The sequence below is a fragment of the Capricornis sumatraensis genome, chromosome 2 (genome assembly GCF_032405125.1).
Source record: "Capricornis sumatraensis isolate serow.1 chromosome 2, serow.2, whole genome shotgun sequence".
Classification (NCBI taxonomy): Eukaryota; Metazoa; Chordata; class Mammalia; order Artiodactyla; family Bovidae; genus Capricornis; species Capricornis sumatraensis.
The window spans coordinates 122,143,525-122,159,874 of NC_091070.1; the positions used below are offsets into that span (position 1 = coordinate 122,143,525).

At 44.1% G+C, this 16,350-nt stretch overlaps 2 non-coding genes across 2 annotated transcripts; both read right to left on the reverse strand.

The window, feature by feature from the left end:
- Positions 1-5,979: 5,979 nt before the first annotated feature.
- TRNAE-UUC (transfer RNA glutamic acid (anticodon UUC)) lies at positions 5,980-6,051 on the reverse strand. The gene has a single exon. It is a non-coding gene; the product is annotated as a tRNA-Glu (tRNA).
- A 10,193-nt stretch (positions 6,052-16,244) lies between these two features.
- TRNAN-GUU (transfer RNA asparagine (anticodon GUU)) lies at positions 16,245-16,318 on the reverse strand. Its single transcript has one exon. It is a non-coding gene; the product is annotated as a tRNA-Asn (tRNA).
- Between the last annotated feature and the right edge of the window lie 32 nt (positions 16,319-16,350).

Here is a 16,350-nt window from a genome sequence, read left to right on the forward strand (position 1 = left end):
ACCATTGGCAAGACCCAGGTGAACTCCATTCGAGAGAGTGACAGAAACTGCTTCTCAGAATCATGAAGATCAGAGTTGCCTCAAGTCTGGAGATAGTAGTTGTTGAATTTCCAAAATGGTAAAAAAATATATGCTAATATATAGAATAGCAAATTTTATTTTGATCTTTTTCAAACTAAGAATGGATTGATATTAATGAGAGGACATGTCAGTTCAGTTCAGTCGCTCAGTCATGTCTGACTCTTTGCAACCCTCTGGACTGTAGCATGCCAGCCTCCCTGTCCATCACCAACTCCCGGAGCTTGCTCAAACTCATGTCCATTAAGTCGGTGATGCCATCTGACCATCTCATCCTCTGTCACCCACTTCTCCTCTTGCCTTCAGTCTTTTCCAGTATCAGAATCTTTTCCAATGAGTTGGCTCTTTGCATCAGGTGGCCAAAGTATTGGAGCTTCAGCTTCAGCATCAGTCCTTCCAATGAATATTCAGGACTGATTTCCTTTAGGATTGACTGGTTGGATCTCCTTGCAGTCCAAGGGACTCTCAAGAGTCTTCTCCAACACCATGGTTCAAAAGCATCAATTCTTCAGCGCTCAGCCTTCTTTATGGTCCAACTCTCACATCCATATGTGACTACTGGAAAAACCATTGCTTTGACTAGACAGACCTTTGTTGACAAAGTAATGTCTCTGGTTTTTAATATGCTGTCTAGGTTTGTCATAGCTTTTCTTTCAAGGAGCAAGCGTCTTTTAATTTCATGGCTGCAGTCACCATCTGCAGTGATTTTGGAGCCCAAGAAAAGAAAATCTGTCACTGATTCCATTGTTTCCCCATCTATCTGCCATGAAGTGATGGGACTGGATGCCATAATCTTTAAGTTTTTGAATGTTGAGTTTTCAGCCAGCTTTTTTACTCTCCTCTTTCACTTTCAAGAGGCTGTTTAGTTCTTCAATTTCTGCCATAAGGGTGGTGTCAATCTGCATATCTGAGGTTACTGATATTTCTCCCAGCAATCTTGATTCCAACTTGTGCTTCATCCAGCCTGGCATTTTGTAGTCAATGTAACAACTGAAGTGAAGTGTGTAGAAATGCAACTTGAAGCATTGACTGAAGCCCTTCCTGGGGACAGTGTGGGCTTCAATGTCAAGAACATGTCTGTCAAATTATGTTCGTTGTGTCAGTGTGGCTGGTGACAGCAAAAATGACCCACTAATGGAAGCAGCTGGCTTCACATCTCAGGTGATTGTTTTGAACCATACAGGCCAGATCAGTGCTGGCCAGACCTGTGCTGGACTGTCACACAGCTCACATTGCTTGCAAGTTTGCTGAGCTGAAGAAGAAGATTGATTGCCATTCTGGGAAAAAGCTGCAAGATGGCCCTAAATTCTTGAAATCTGGTGATGCTGTCATTGTTCATATGGTTCCTGGCAAGCCCATGTGTGTTGAGAGCTTCTTTGACTATCCTCCCGTGGGCCGTTTTGCTGTGTGTGACATGAGACAGTCACTGTGGGTGTCATCAAAGCAGTGGACAAGAAGGCAGATGGAGCTGGTAAGGTCACCAAGTCTGCCCAGAAAGCTCAGAAGGCTAAATGAATATTATCCCCCAAATCTGCCATCCCAGTGGTGGAAGAACAGTCTTAGAACTGTTCGTCTCAATTGGCCATTTAAGTTTAATAGTAAAAGACTGGCTAATGATAAAAATGCATCATAAAACCTTCAGAAGGAAAGGCGAATGTTTTGTGGACCATATATTTTGTGTGTGGCAGTTTTAAGTTATTAGTTTTTAAAATCAGTACTTTTTAATTAAAACAACTTGACTAAAAGTCTGTCACAGAATTTGAGACTCATTAAAAAAAAGTTTAATGAAAAATGTAACTTTTTTGTTACATTAATTAAAGCTTTATTTTTTATGAGAATGAATGTTATTTGTATTTTTTGTGCTTTTTATTTTGTTTTGGGGTATAGCCAATTAACAACAACAGGATTCAGCCATTACATATACATGTATCCATTCCTCCCCCATAACGCTTCCCCATCGAGGCTGCCATATAACACTGTGCAGAGTTCCATGTGCTATACAACAGATTTTTGTTGACTATCCATTCTAAATGTAGTAGTGTGTACATCCTTATATAAATCCTTTTTAATACATATATATATATATACCAAAATCACTGCAGATGGTGACTGCAGCCATGAAATTAAAAGACACTTGCTCCTTGATAAAAATCTATGACAAACCTAGACAGCATATTAAAAAGCAAAGACTTTACTTTGCCAACAAAGGTCCGTCTAATCAAAGCTATGGTTTCTCCAGTAATCATGTATGGATGTGAGAGCTGGGCCATAAGGAAAGCTGAGTACTGAAGAACTGATGCTGTGAACTGTGGTGTTGGAGAAGACTCTTGAGAGTCCCTTGGACTGCAAGGAGATCCAACTAGTCCATCCTAAAGGATGATCAGTCTTGAATATTTATTGGAAGGACCGATGCTGAAACTGAAACTCCAATACTTTGGCCACCTGATGCAAAGAGCTGACTCATTGGAAAAGATCCTGATGCTGGGAAAGATTGAAGACAGGAGGAGAAGGGGAGAACAGAGGGTGAGATGGTTGGATGACATCACCAACTCAATGGACATATGAGTTTGAGCAAGCTGTGGGTGATGGTGAAGTATAGGGAGACCCCTCCATGGAGTCACAAAGAGTCAGACACAACTGAGCAACTGAACAACCAGAAAATATCTGTCATATATATGACAGACTGTATGATTTCAATACCTTTATACCATGAAATTTTTATACCCTGTTTTATGTCCCTGGATATGTTCCAATGGCTCCTAGTTTATAGTCTATGGGAACTTGAATAGAATTTGTACCCTGCTGTTGTGTGAAAATTGTATAAATCATAATTCTGTTGAATTGGTTCATAGTCCTTTTCAGGTCTACTATATCCTTCTACTTTTCTGTCTATTCTATTTTTGAGAGTTTGATATTGAAACTCCAACTAAAAATCCTAAGTTACCTACTTTCAAAGAATTGTAACATATAGTGGAAATATATGTAACTTTCTTCTGTATTTTCCAAGTCTCCTGTAAATGTGTTTATCATTCTTTCATAATTTAAAATAAGGAAAAATTATAGTTTCAATCAAGATTCTGTAAACAAGATGATTTCTCTCATGAGATCAGCCCAGGGCACAGAGATAATCACATCTGTGGCTCATGGGTCCACTAATTCCTTGTTGCCACTTATAGCTTAAACCGAAGGTAGAACAAAAGAAGGTGGGGTGACAGTATTTCACCAAACTGGAGAGGAGAGGAGACAGTTCTACCATTGTTCTTATTTCTGTTCCCTGTACTTAGCCAGTCACTAATACTTTTATGTAGTCTTACATCTGTCCTGGGTTTGGTTGCTCTGATGGCCTTATAGACCTTCCTAATGCAGAGATAAAATTGACTGAAGGTCCCAGTTATGCTATCTATCTATCTATCTCTGAGGCTGCATCTCCCCTGGGCTGCTCCCTGCCAATAGCTGAGTGCAGTGGGGATGGAAAGGCAGACCCACTCCTGGGAGAGACAAGACTCTTCATTGGCTGGCTTTGGCTCAGTGACTCCACAATGACTTTGATGAACTTAGACTTCATGGCAGGCAGTCTTGGACACCTTCTCTTCTCTTCCTTACTAAGTCAGATTTGCTTCATGACCTGAGGCATCTCTCATCATTCCTAAGTACCTTCCTATTTCCTTGCAATTGGGTATTTTCCCTAATGAAGTCCTTGCACATTTAATTAATTCTCACCATTTGCTTTTTGGAGCATCTGGAATAACATGGATGTCATCCTGCCAGCCCCTTCTATGGCCATGTGCTGTGGGCACTTTGTACTCTGCTTTGTTCCAGACATAACTGTCTTGATACTACTCCTCCTATCTCACCCTGCCACACAGTCACAAGGGACTCCATGCTCTGTTATCATTAGTAGGTTATTTATTAAGTCCATAAACATAGAAGGTGCTGTGTTGATCACCCTTTATTAGTTTATAGTTATCTGGCACATATCCATGAACATTGGATATTCAGAGAACAGAACAAAACTTTTAAACCAGAAATGATGGGATTTCATCCTGACATATCACACATTATGGGAATGTTTAGTGGTTTGGAATCCATGTGATTTCTCAGCCTTAGGAAAAAAAAGTGAAATCTTACCATTTGCTACAACATGGATAGACTTGATGGTATTAAGCTAAATGAAATATCATTCAAAGGAAGACAAACAGCATGCAGTTTCACCGCATGTGGAATATTTTTTTAAATTTTAAAATGAACCATCTGAACCATTCAAAACAAACATATAAACAGGTAATGGTTATCAAACAGGTAACAGTTATCAGAGGGGAAGACTGAAGTGGGGAGGGAAAAGTGAGTAAGAGGAGTCAACTGTATGGCAAGAGATGGAAAGAAAACCTATTTAATGGTGAACTTGCTGTAATGTATACAGAAGTTAAAATATACTGTACACATAAAAAATATAGTTATAAATGAAAAAATAAGTAAAATGATATCCTAGCAGGGTACAGAGAGCCTGGCAAAAGCCAAGGGGGCAGCTGCACTTCCCTGAAGGCTCTCTCCTGAGGTAGGTGGTTCTAGTGTTCTGTCTGGCCCACGACCCCACTGCCCACCAAGGGAATCTGGAGGAGGCTGGAGGGCAGCCTGTGCTGTGGAGGGCCAGGGATGACAGCCTAGTGGCGTTCCTATAGGCACTGGCCTGCACTGCCAAAGAGAGTTGAATAAAACATTGCCTGAAATTTCTTACAGCCTGAAGAGAATGGGGCAAGAGGAGCCTCCTTGCCAGGACAATACCTTCCCCGAGTCTTGGAGGACAAGGTCCCATGGGAGCTGGTTGAGAGGGAGATGCCAAAGGAAAAGAGCAATAGCAGCCCAACCAATGATCTTAGGATGTCTGCAAGTTCCTCTCAAATGGTGGAGCAAGTCATGTATACGGAGAGAGAGTAAGAACACAAATGTGGGGAAATGTTAATTGATGCATTGAAATGGAGAATATATGCAGTTACTCTTCTTGCAAATTTTCATAAGTTTCAGTGTACTTTTTAAAGGAATAAGTACTCAGCCAGTTTCATGCAGCCATGAAATTAAAAGGCACATGCTCCTTTGACGAAAAGCTATGACCAACCTAGACAGCATATTAAAAAGCAAAGACATCACTTTGCTAACAAAGGTTTATATAGTCAAGCTAAGGTTTTTCCAGTAGTCATGTAGGGATGTGCGAGTTGGACTGTAAAGAAGGTTAAGCACCAAAGAACTCATGTTTTCAAATTCTGGTGCTAGAGAAGACTCTTGAGAATCCCTTGGACTGCAAGGAGATCAAACCAGTCAACCCTAAAATAAATAAATCCTGAATATTCATTGGAAGGACTGATACTAAAGCTGAAACTCCTATTCTCTGGCCACCTGATGCAAAGAGCTGACTTATTGGAAAAGACTGATGAAAAAACTGATGTTGATTGTAGGCAAAAGAAAAGGGCAGCAGAGGGTGAGATGGTGAGATAGCATCACTGACTCAATGGACATGAATTTGAGCAAATTTCAGGAGACGGTACAGGACAGGCTGGTGTGCTGCAGTCCATGGGGTGGCAGAGTCAGATTGGCCTTAGCGACCGAACAATAACAAAACAATTGGTACTCAAGCCCCAAGTTCTCTTTAGAGGGACACTGAAAGTGAGGCTTTAGGTTTCTGGTGAAGGGAGGAGTGGAGGCCAGGGGCTGTTCCGACTGCTCCTCACATCTCCCCTCTATCACCCTAGGAAATGCCCTGGACCCTGGGATTCTACCTCATTGGCTGAAGGATTTGATGCAGACTCCACTGCAACTGGACGGTGGGACACATAACACTTGTGGGCAGGAAGTGAAGATTGCTGGAGATGCAGCCAAAACTTAAAAAAAAAAAAAAAGTAACCAGCCTTCCCTGACCGGGAATCGAACCCAGGCCGCGGCGGTGAAAACGCCAAATCCTAGCCACTAGATCACCAGGGAACTACGTGCTCTTGTCCTCATAAGTAACAATAGGAAACCTGAAACGACTGTGTGGTGTCTCTCGCCCTCGAGTTCTGAGTCCTGCACCCCGCCCCCCTCCAAAGAATTGTGCCCTGCTTTCTCCGAATAAGCCCCACACCAAAAGCCGAGCGCTCTGCGAGACAGTAGACGGGCCTGCGAGGTCTGCCTGGTTTTCAAGTCCCCACGACTTGCCCAGTCCCGGCGCACCTCACAACTGCCCTGGAGACGCGCCCTTTCCCGGCGAGGGCGCGTGGAGAACAGGTCGCCGGGGCGGGGGCGGGAGAGGCGGGAGGGCAGCCCGGCGGGTGAGACCTCGGGATCCCCAGCGACACAAAAGACTCCAGGCGGGTGCAGGAACCGGGAGGGCTGGATGCAAAACGCTTGCGAACAAGGTTCCGCACCCAGACCTGGATTCCGTCCGGTCTTCCCCCACGACCTGCTGCCCTGCGGTTCTCCCGCCTTGGATGACGCCTTCTCCAGCTCCCTGGGCTCAGGCCTCCAGTTGTCCCTGACGCCGCGCTTTCCTCAGACCCACATCCAATTAGTCAGGACTTGGCGTTTGCTTCTCGGTCCCGCACAGTCCCAGTCCCTCCTTTTCGCGACTCTGGACTTGGGCAAACGACTCGGGCACCCGCTGTGCTCCCGCTCCGTCGGGGAAAGGACTGCCACCCCCTCCTCTTGTCCACGTTGGACGGCAGCGCGCTGGACGCAGCCGAAAAGACCGCGAATCCGCTCCTCTGGCTAGACGTGGGAGGTCCTAAAGGGGAGGAAAGCAGGGGAATCTCATGAAACGTCCTGATCTATTTTCATGTCCGCCTCTGTGGGGACTCAGGCTCCAGCGCTGGTGAGGGTGCTGCCGCGCAGTTGCACCCGGGACTGCACTCGGAGTCCACACGGAACCAGGCGGAGCCCTGCGGCCTGGGGGCCGGTGCGCACGCGGCCCGCGCGCTCCTCCGGGTGGGAGCCCCTGAACCTCAGACGGGAAGGAAATGGCTGTGACCGTCGCACTAAGAAAAGAAGAAACCACTGCAGGAGAAAACGCATATGCATTCCCAAGCTTGTGACGCTTAACTACTTCTTCTTCTTTTTTTTTTTTTTTTTGAAGCTTAACTTCTAAAGGAAACCAGGGAGACACACAGACAACAAAGCATTAAATTCTTTCAGCAAAAAGAAATGCTTTCTGCCCGTTGGCGTTATGCTGTGAAGTGAACACGAAAACCCATCCTGCTTTCTGGGGGAAATTGCCTTTACCTCTCTGTGGTTCTAGGTTAAGATTCGCACTCCATGATCCGTTGAACTGGAATATTATAAAAGGCAAATAAGTTTTAGACATCTTACCGGGATGGGAAGAGAGTTTAGGGGAGAATGGATACATATTTATGTACAGCTGAGTCCCTTTTCTGTCCGCTTGAAACTGTCACAACATTGTTAATGAGCTATACTCCAATATAAAATAAAAAGTTCTTTTTAATTTAATTTTTTTTGAAGTTTTAGACATTGTAAACGATAAAGCAAAGCTATCCTTAAAGAAGAACCTCAACCGATGAGGAATGAACCACCGTGAGATTTGCGTAGACCGAGCCTGGCTCCTCCGCGGCTTGAGGCGGGGCCTGGTCTGCAAACGAACTCAGTACAGGCGGGGAAGAATGGCTCTGCCGGCGTTGATGCTCGCTATTTTCAAACATAAAAGACCTGAGCCGTCAGCCTTTGCTGGGCTTCCTGCTGAACGTGAAAGCGTGATGGAAGTCTTTTGACATCTAACCCCCCGGCTTCTGCGGCTTCTGGAAACTGGCGAGTCAGCAGTAGCGACCCTTACACTCGGATGCATAGCTGTGAAACTGGAGACCCTGCCTTGGGTGCCGGACCTCCAGGCTAGACTGTTGGGGACCCAGGGACCTCGTTTCGGGGAAGGCGAGGAACCTTAGCCAGAGTTCAGTCTCCTCACCTGAGGGATCGCCTGTGCCCCTACAGTCCTTTTCCTTTCAAGAATGTTTGTGGCCAGGCGTGGTAAGAGGTACAGTTCTTGAGATGTGTCATTAGACAACAACAGTTATCTGGTTTCCGTAGTGTAGTGGTTATCACGTTCGCCTAACACGTGAAAGGTCCCGGTTCAAAACAGAGCTCTACGTTTACATGCTTTTTCTTCTCCCTGAAGCTTACTTTCACCTTTAAACCCTCCCACCGCTCCCCCACCGCCCTCCCCGCCCCAGTCGATAAAGAATCTGCCTGCAATGCAGGAGACCAGGGTTCGATCCCTGGATGGGGAAGATCCCCTGGCGAAGGGAATGGCTACCTACTCTAGTATTCTTCCCTGGAAAATCACATGGACAGAGGAGCCTGGCGGGCTACAGTTCACCGGGTCACAAGAGTCGGACACGACTTGATGACTAAACCACCACCACCCCCAACATACACATATCAAAAAAGAAAAAAAAAACAAAACACAAAAAACTGGGCTAGAGAGATGGATTATAGCAGCGTGTGCAGCTGCACTTTTATGGCCCACCCACAAATACAGGAGGAAATCCCTAATTACCTAAAAGCCTATTCAGCACTAGGAACCAGACCTCCTTTGTCTGCTCTGAGTCACTTTGAAGACCAGGCCAAAGAAAGTCCAAGGAGGGCACAAAGCCAGCTTCAGGTTAGCTTTCCTCTGGAAATGCCCTCACCTTCTCATCTGGTGCCTAAATCTCCTCTACACGCTGAGAGGCATTTCATCTCTGAAAACCAAGAAGCTTTTCCCTGTGAAGTTCACTCGCTTTTCCCCACCTCAGCACACCTGTGGAACAACTTGGTTTGCCCGACAGAACTTAAGAGACTGTCAACAACCCAGTGCTCAACCCAAAGACACATAGATGAAGGATTTCAGGCTCTAGAATTGCACGGAAAGGAGTCCTTACATGTGCCATTATCAGGAGAGACCCCAGAGTCAGGTGAGAGATCAGGAAGCAGACCTATCCCCTCATCACCCGCTGAGAACGCCTAACAAGGAAACTGAGATTCAGAAAGAGAGCATGACCTGGGCTCTGCTGTACACAGCACTAAAACCAAACCAGGAGGGACCCAGCCTATCACCTTTCGGCCTGGCCTCCGAGCCCAGAGCATCACCCAGGAGAGAGAGTGAAGGGAGTTGAGCAGACAAGGGCTAGAGCCTTGCCCAGGTGCATGCAGCCCTGGGCCACTGGGACTCACCTCCTTTTCTGCTCTGCCACTCTCAGAAATTTAACCTTTACTGTCAGTTTTCAACTGGAAAAGCCAAATTAGAGGAAGGAGGTAGTAAGGTAATGTCTGGTTGCCTGGTAGCTACAATTTGGCATTGTTACTGCTGTGGTCTGGATTCAGTTCCAGGTCAGGAAAGCTCTGCTGCTGCTGCTAAGTCGCTTCAGTCGTGTCCGACTCTGGGCGACCCCATAGACGGCAGCCCACCAGGCTCCCCTGTCCCTGGGGATTCTCCAGGCAAGAATACTGGAGTGGGTTGCCATTTCCTTCTCCAATGCATGAAAGTGAAAAGTGAAAGTGAAGTCATTCAGTCATGTCTGACTCTTCGTGACCCCATGGACTGCAGCCTACCAGGCTCCTCCGTCCATGGGATTTTCCAGGCAAGAGCACTGGAGTGGGTTGCCATTGCCTTCTCCCAGGAAAGCTCTAAATTGCATTAAATCTTCCTCTTCCTGACCAGAGGTGGTTTGCTGCAAGGCACAGGCAAGACCCTGTGCAGGGTTCCTGTGGCCAGGTGCCCTTCAGGTCAGGCAAGAGAAATGTGATGAACCACCAGGACTTTTACCCTTCAGTCTTTTCTTCCTTTATTTCAGAAACCTAGTGTCTCACATATGGAGTTTTCATTCAAAGAGAACCCGGGACTTGAGTTCTAAAAACTTATTAAGAAAACAAAAACATAAAACCTTTTAAAATACAAAAAAAAATTGAAATCCTCATATCGTATATTCTGTCCCAACTGCACAGTTAACATTTTCCCGTGTTTGCTTTCTCACTCTCTCCATCTACACGATTTGCTCCATCATTTGAGAGTAACTTGCAGGCATCTCAACTCAAGACCACTGGTTGGGCCACTGTTGCTCCTTTCCTTTGGTCTTTCCCTCAAAACCAGCTCCTGTAGGACCTGTCCTCCAAGGTCAGGGGAAGGCTTTGTCCTTGCACAGAGTTCCTGCTTGCCCCTTCAGGAACCTGAAATCTGTTCTCTTTAGGCTGCAGAGAAGCTTCAGGCAGTGTTTTATGCTGCTCTCCCCAAAGTGTAGGCCAGGCTTGCCCTGTGCTTGTAGGAACTCTACTAGGCTGTCATCCCTCCAGCACTGCCTGCTCTTGGAACTCCTCCTGGTCGCCTTGCTGGGCAGTGGGGTCTTGGGTCAGCCTGAGCGCTAGAACCACCCACCTCCTGAAAAACCCTTCTGGGAAGTGCAGCTGCCCTCTTGTCTCTTGCCTGGCTCTTTTTGTTCTGCAGGGAGCATAAAGTGTTTCAACTGGACAGAAAGATAAAGGATCTTTCCTGTGGTGGGAGGATGAAGGGATCAGGTGGGAAATGCATTAAAGGGAGAGGGAGAGTTCTCAAGAGCTTCCCGCAATTGTCTGCATTGGTGCTGCCAGAGGGTTGGCTGCCCTGTGATCATGGTATGTAGTCTTGTCTCACCCTGGCCTTGGCCTGGCCCTGGGTCCAATCTGAGTCCAAGCAAAGAGAGGCAACCTGGTTTGCAGTACATAATCCATTGTGCCTCTCTCCAAAATGAGGTAGTCACTGAACTTCTAGTTCCAGGATCCCAGTGGATGGAATCCATGGGTTGGGTTTTCTCCTTTTTCCTTGAACTTCCTTTCTTGGTGATCCGTAACTCAAGGGGGGAAAAAATTAGCTCAGGAAAAAAGTTTAGCTCTGGATAAATTTGTGATCGTCGGTGTTAGGCAAAAGAAAAAATACTTTTAAAGACTTTAAAGAATTCTAATAATTGACATATAATGACATAGACAATGTTCTTGTCATGTTATGTTTCTAAAAATGACTCCTTTTATGCATCATGTGTGTGCACGTTCGCAATTGACTGTTTGCAATCCTATGGGGATTCTATAGGTAAGAATAGTGGAGTGGGTTGCCATGCCCTTTCCTGGGGGTCTTCCCAACCCAGAAATGGAACCAGCATCTCTTATGTCTCCTGCATTGGCAGGTGGGTTCTTTACCACTAAGCACCACCTGGGAAGCCCTGTATGCATTACACTAGTTTAGTAACTTCAGTCTAAAAGCTGTTTTATGTTGTCTTCCAGATTTTCTAATAATGAAAAAAATATTGGTGGCAAAGAGCTCTAATCCAGTGTTTGTAGAAGTCTTGGATTTATTTTCTCTTCAAAATTCTAATGACACTGAACTGTCTGATTTTCCTACACTGGTTTTACTGGTCCAATAAGCAAAATTAAATCTTATAAATATTTTTTATAAAATTTTAAAATGTGTGTTGTAATAAATTAAATGTACCATGGGCTTCCTATGGTACTAGCAGTAAAGAAAACCGCCTACCAATACAGGAGACACAAGAGATAAGGGTTCGATCCCTGGGTTGCAAAGATCCCCTGGGGCAGGAAATGGCAATCAGCTCCAGTATTATTACCTGGGAAATTCCATGGACAGAGAGGCCTGGTGGGCTCCAGTTCATTGCTTCTCTGTCCATGGGGCCACAGAGAGTCAGCTGAGCAACTAAGCCTAAATAATATACCATATGATAAATGGAGACTAAGTCATAATTCTAGAAGCCACTATGTTGATTATTCTACCTACCATTTTTGGGATAACCACCTCATTATTTTTATAGATTATAAAGTGTCCATATGGTCACAGATTAAGAGGAGGTGTCAGTACCTTAAGGGATGTCAGTGAGCATGGCCATCACTGTCACTTTAAGAAGTGTAAAACACACGTTTGTGCCAGGAATTAAGGAGGTGTCACTGGAGACTTCTTTCCCTAAAATGTTATTTATTTTAAAAAAAATTTATGTGTGAGGCAGATGTGTTTCTTGTTACCTGCCTTCTAGATTGTGAGTCACTCTTTCCTGTTCTTTGTTAGGTTTTCCTTGTCTTTTTCACTGTTAGTGCCATGGGAGGGAAATGGGAGACCCCACCTGGAAAGGACACAGTGCCAAGCTGTTATGCTTCTGCTATGCTCCAGATGTGGGTTCAGCAGGGCAGGGGTTTGTCCTGGGTTTGCTCAACACACAGCATCTCTCCCAGAGGAGGGCCTGGCACTTAGTAAGCCCCTAATATGTGTTCAGTAATGAAAGGCATTCTAACGAGAGATCCCAGAAAACAGAAGAGAAGGAAAGAAAAATGGGTAAAATTGGGGGCAGCCTAGAGTACGAGGGACAGAGGCAGACAAAGAGAAATACCGATACACAGGCATGTGCGCATGTGCGCGCATACACACACACACATAGATTGTCCGAGAACCATATTTAGTGTATGAAGGCAAAGGGCCCAATTATGCTCCGGAGATTCAACAGAAGAACCAAGGGAAGGTGTTGCAATAATTCTTGGTATTCAGGTCTGCACATGATGCATTATCAGCAGCAGGATTCTTGGTTCTGGTGATTTGTCTCAAGTAGGCTAATTTCTTTTTCAAACACTGTCAAGGAATCACATGGAGACAGTTTTCAGCTTGCTAATTCACCCTGGTATAGGAGGCAGCCCAGTCATTAAAGTGTGTGCATACAATGAAGGCAAAAAAGCAATCCACAAAGGAAAGGCAAGAGGAGCAAATGTCTGAGACCAGTGGTTTCCCTAACTCCAGTAGGTAAGCTACGTGGCAGGAGGCAATCTCAAGTCATTCTAGTACCCAGTTACGTAGGTCGCTACTGAAAATGCAGAAGGAACGGAACAAGTTGCCCTGACTGGACTGACTCCATTTTGAAAAGAACGGGAACTCCATCTTACACTCTCGGTGAACTTTGGACTGTATATTGGGAGGCCATGGAAATAAAATGCAGAGGAGGCCTCTCTGGTACAGGGAAACCAAACCAGGCTGACCCCGTACCTAGACTTCCCGGAGCCAAAAAGAATGCAATGTCCACTATGTAATCAATCACTATCTGTAATCTTAATAATACCCATTGTTGATGTAGGCTAAACTGCATGTCCAGATGGCTTTAGAATGTAAATTTATGGCTGTAACCTGATTGTATCTCTTACTAACATTGTCCAGAGTGGGCTTTAGAGAATTTGGGGGTTGTGAGCTTGGGCACGTATGCTTTGGGTATAAAAAGTTGTCACAAAAATTGGTCAGCGTCCCTCACTAAAGGGGAATCTCTGCCTCAGACCCACTGGTATAATAAACTCTATTCCACTATCTGCGCTGTCCTTCTGAGTGAGTTTGCTTCCCAGGGCTCTTGGCTACAACAAAAACAATTGGAAGTTGTTCGAAGACTTTCTAAACATCTTGGAGGTTTAGTTGCTGAACATATGCAGTAGGGTGTCTGTGGGTAATGGCCACATTGCCCTTCTGTTGTATTTCTTGCTTAGGAGGGCACCACTCCCCAGTTTGGATGAACAGATAGATGTATAGAAAGCTTGTCATACTGACAAGAAAAAGATCTTTCATCAAATTGGAACAATACACTGGAATATCAATAAACACAACTCCTACTGAAGCTCAACTAGGAACATAAAAAGATTCCTTCAGCTCCTGGCAAATGTGGAGTGACAGAAATTTTATTTATCTTCTTGCTTGAAATACCCTCCCCTTCTTCCCTTCTTCCAAGGGGGGTGGAAAAAGGAAAGACATGAAGCACTAGCTTTCCAAACAATGGAAATAGGCAATAAAAAGAGAAATCACGGAGAGATGAAAAACAGGCAAGCTGAGCCCTACCATTGGTTCAGCTTACTAATTTCAGAGAGACTGCAAACTGGGGATGGGGAACAAGATCTGAGGCCAGCTCCTTGATAGTGAAGATAAAGCCAAGAGCCTGTGGAGAGCAAAGTAGCTGGAGTCCATAGGACAAAGATCCAGTGATGAGAGAGATGGAAGAGAGAATCCAGACATATGAAAAAGATCTCCCTCAAATAGTAAACAGAGTTCTGATCAGAGCCTACTTGCAGAGAAATTGCATGATGCCAAGGAAAGAAATTCTGAAAAGATCATAGAACTGTGTCTGGTACTCACACAGGGCAGAAAATCTTACTCACTCCCACCAGCCATATTGGGCTCCTCATCATTCATGGACCATTGGCTAGAGACCTCAGCAATTTTGCCTCACTCATGGGAACACTCAGTCCTAGACTGACTTACCTAAAAATCATAAAAGCAAGGTCCAAAAACATGAAAGTAGTTACAAGTCACTTACCTGTCCCCCAGAATAAATCTCAAGATATAGAGGAATGCCAAAATAGCCAGTTTCCCCAAAACAAAATTTTGACAATGTCTGGCATCCAAAGAATGCCAAGCATGAAAAGAAGCAGGAAAACATATCCCATAAGGAGGAAAATAATCTATCCAAACTGAACCAGATTTTAAATTATAGAGAGGATTTAAAAATAGTTATTATGACTGTGTTACATATGTCCAGTTAAGGAGAGATGTAGAACATAGACGAAAGATGAGACCCAAACTTCAGAGATGAAAAATATAATATTTGGGATGATACATTCACCAGCTAGAATTAACAATAGATGAGACATTGCAGGGAAAAAAAAAAAAGGATTATGGAACATAAAGCCACAGTCCATTTTTAAATATCCAGAGTGAAATTCCCAGTCAAAAAAAAAATTTTAATAGCATGCGTAAGTGAAGGGTAGGGCAATTTTAGAAAGTCTAATATAATTGGAGTCCCTGAAAACACTGGGGGTAAATTTCGTGAAAGAAAATATTTTTGTAGAAATAATGACAGAAAACATTCCAATCATAATTAAAATTATAAGCCCACTGAAACAAGGAACCAAATGGAGCCTAACACACTGTAATTAAACTGTTCAATTCCACTGAAAAAGAAGGAATCTCAAAAGAAGCACAGATACTGACAAGCTGCATCCAGAAAACAAAAAGATTATATTAGATTTCTCATCAGAAGCAGTGGATATAAGATAGTGGTAAAGCAACTATACCCCAATTTAAAAATAAAAACTTTTTGAAAGGAACAAGAAATAGGAAAATAAACTCTGCTATATACAGTTACAAAAAAAAAGAGAAGATGATAGTGGAATAACATCTTTAAAGGATTGGGGGGAGGGGGTGGGAAACAGTTTATGTAGAATTCTACACTTCTTCTCCCCACCCCCCCTCCGAAAGTCTTGGAGAGATAAAAATGAAAATTTTACAGACATACAAATGTTGAAAGACTTCATCACCAGCAGAACCACACTACAAGAAATGTTAGAGTCCTCCAGGAAAAAGGAAACACACTAGCTGGAAATAAGGATGTACACAAATTGATGGACAATGAAAATGGCATTTGTAACAACAACATTTATTAATGTTGTAATAACAACATTTATTATTATTATTGGCATTATCATTACTGTTTAAACTTTTTTAAAAACATGCGACAGTTTAAAGAAAAGTAACAATGATAGATTGTGGAGTTTATAACATAAGCAAAGTAAACATGCATGACAATAGCATAAAGGCCAGCAGGGGAGAAATGTAAAAAGGTGTGACATGGCTTGAAGGCAGACTGTGGTGAGTTACAGATGTATGTTGTAAAGCCTAAAGCAATCGCTAAAACAACAAAACACAGTTATAGCTAATAGGCCAACGAAGGTGAGAGAACGGAACCATATACAAAACCATGTAAACACTATGATAGAGCAGTTGCTCTTCCGGAACTCTGTCCTATAAGATATGTGCACAAGATTGATGAATGCGTATTCATTGTAACAGAAAATGCATAGAGCCAAATGAATTTCAAAGTTAGATGGGAAGGATTCAATAAATACTAGTACAAACAATGGGAGAAACTTCATTGCTAAAAGGAACCCAGAGGATAACGATGAGATGAAGAATCCTGGATTCTAAGTAACCTGTTTTCCTCCAGAGCACTTCCGTGGGGATCAGTGATGTCCTCGCTTATGTCCTCCTGTTGTGCATAAGATTCAGGGAACAAAAGGGTAATGGAGGACTTCTGCACCTTTAGGGGAATGTGCAGGGTAGTAATAACCGCACCCTGTTTTCATTCTGAAAAAGTAGGAACCGTCCCTGGGTGGGCTTGAACCACCAACCTTTCGGTTAACAGCCGAACGCGCTAACCGATTGCGCCACAGAGACACCTGGAGGTGTCGTTCTATTCCCCCTCCCCC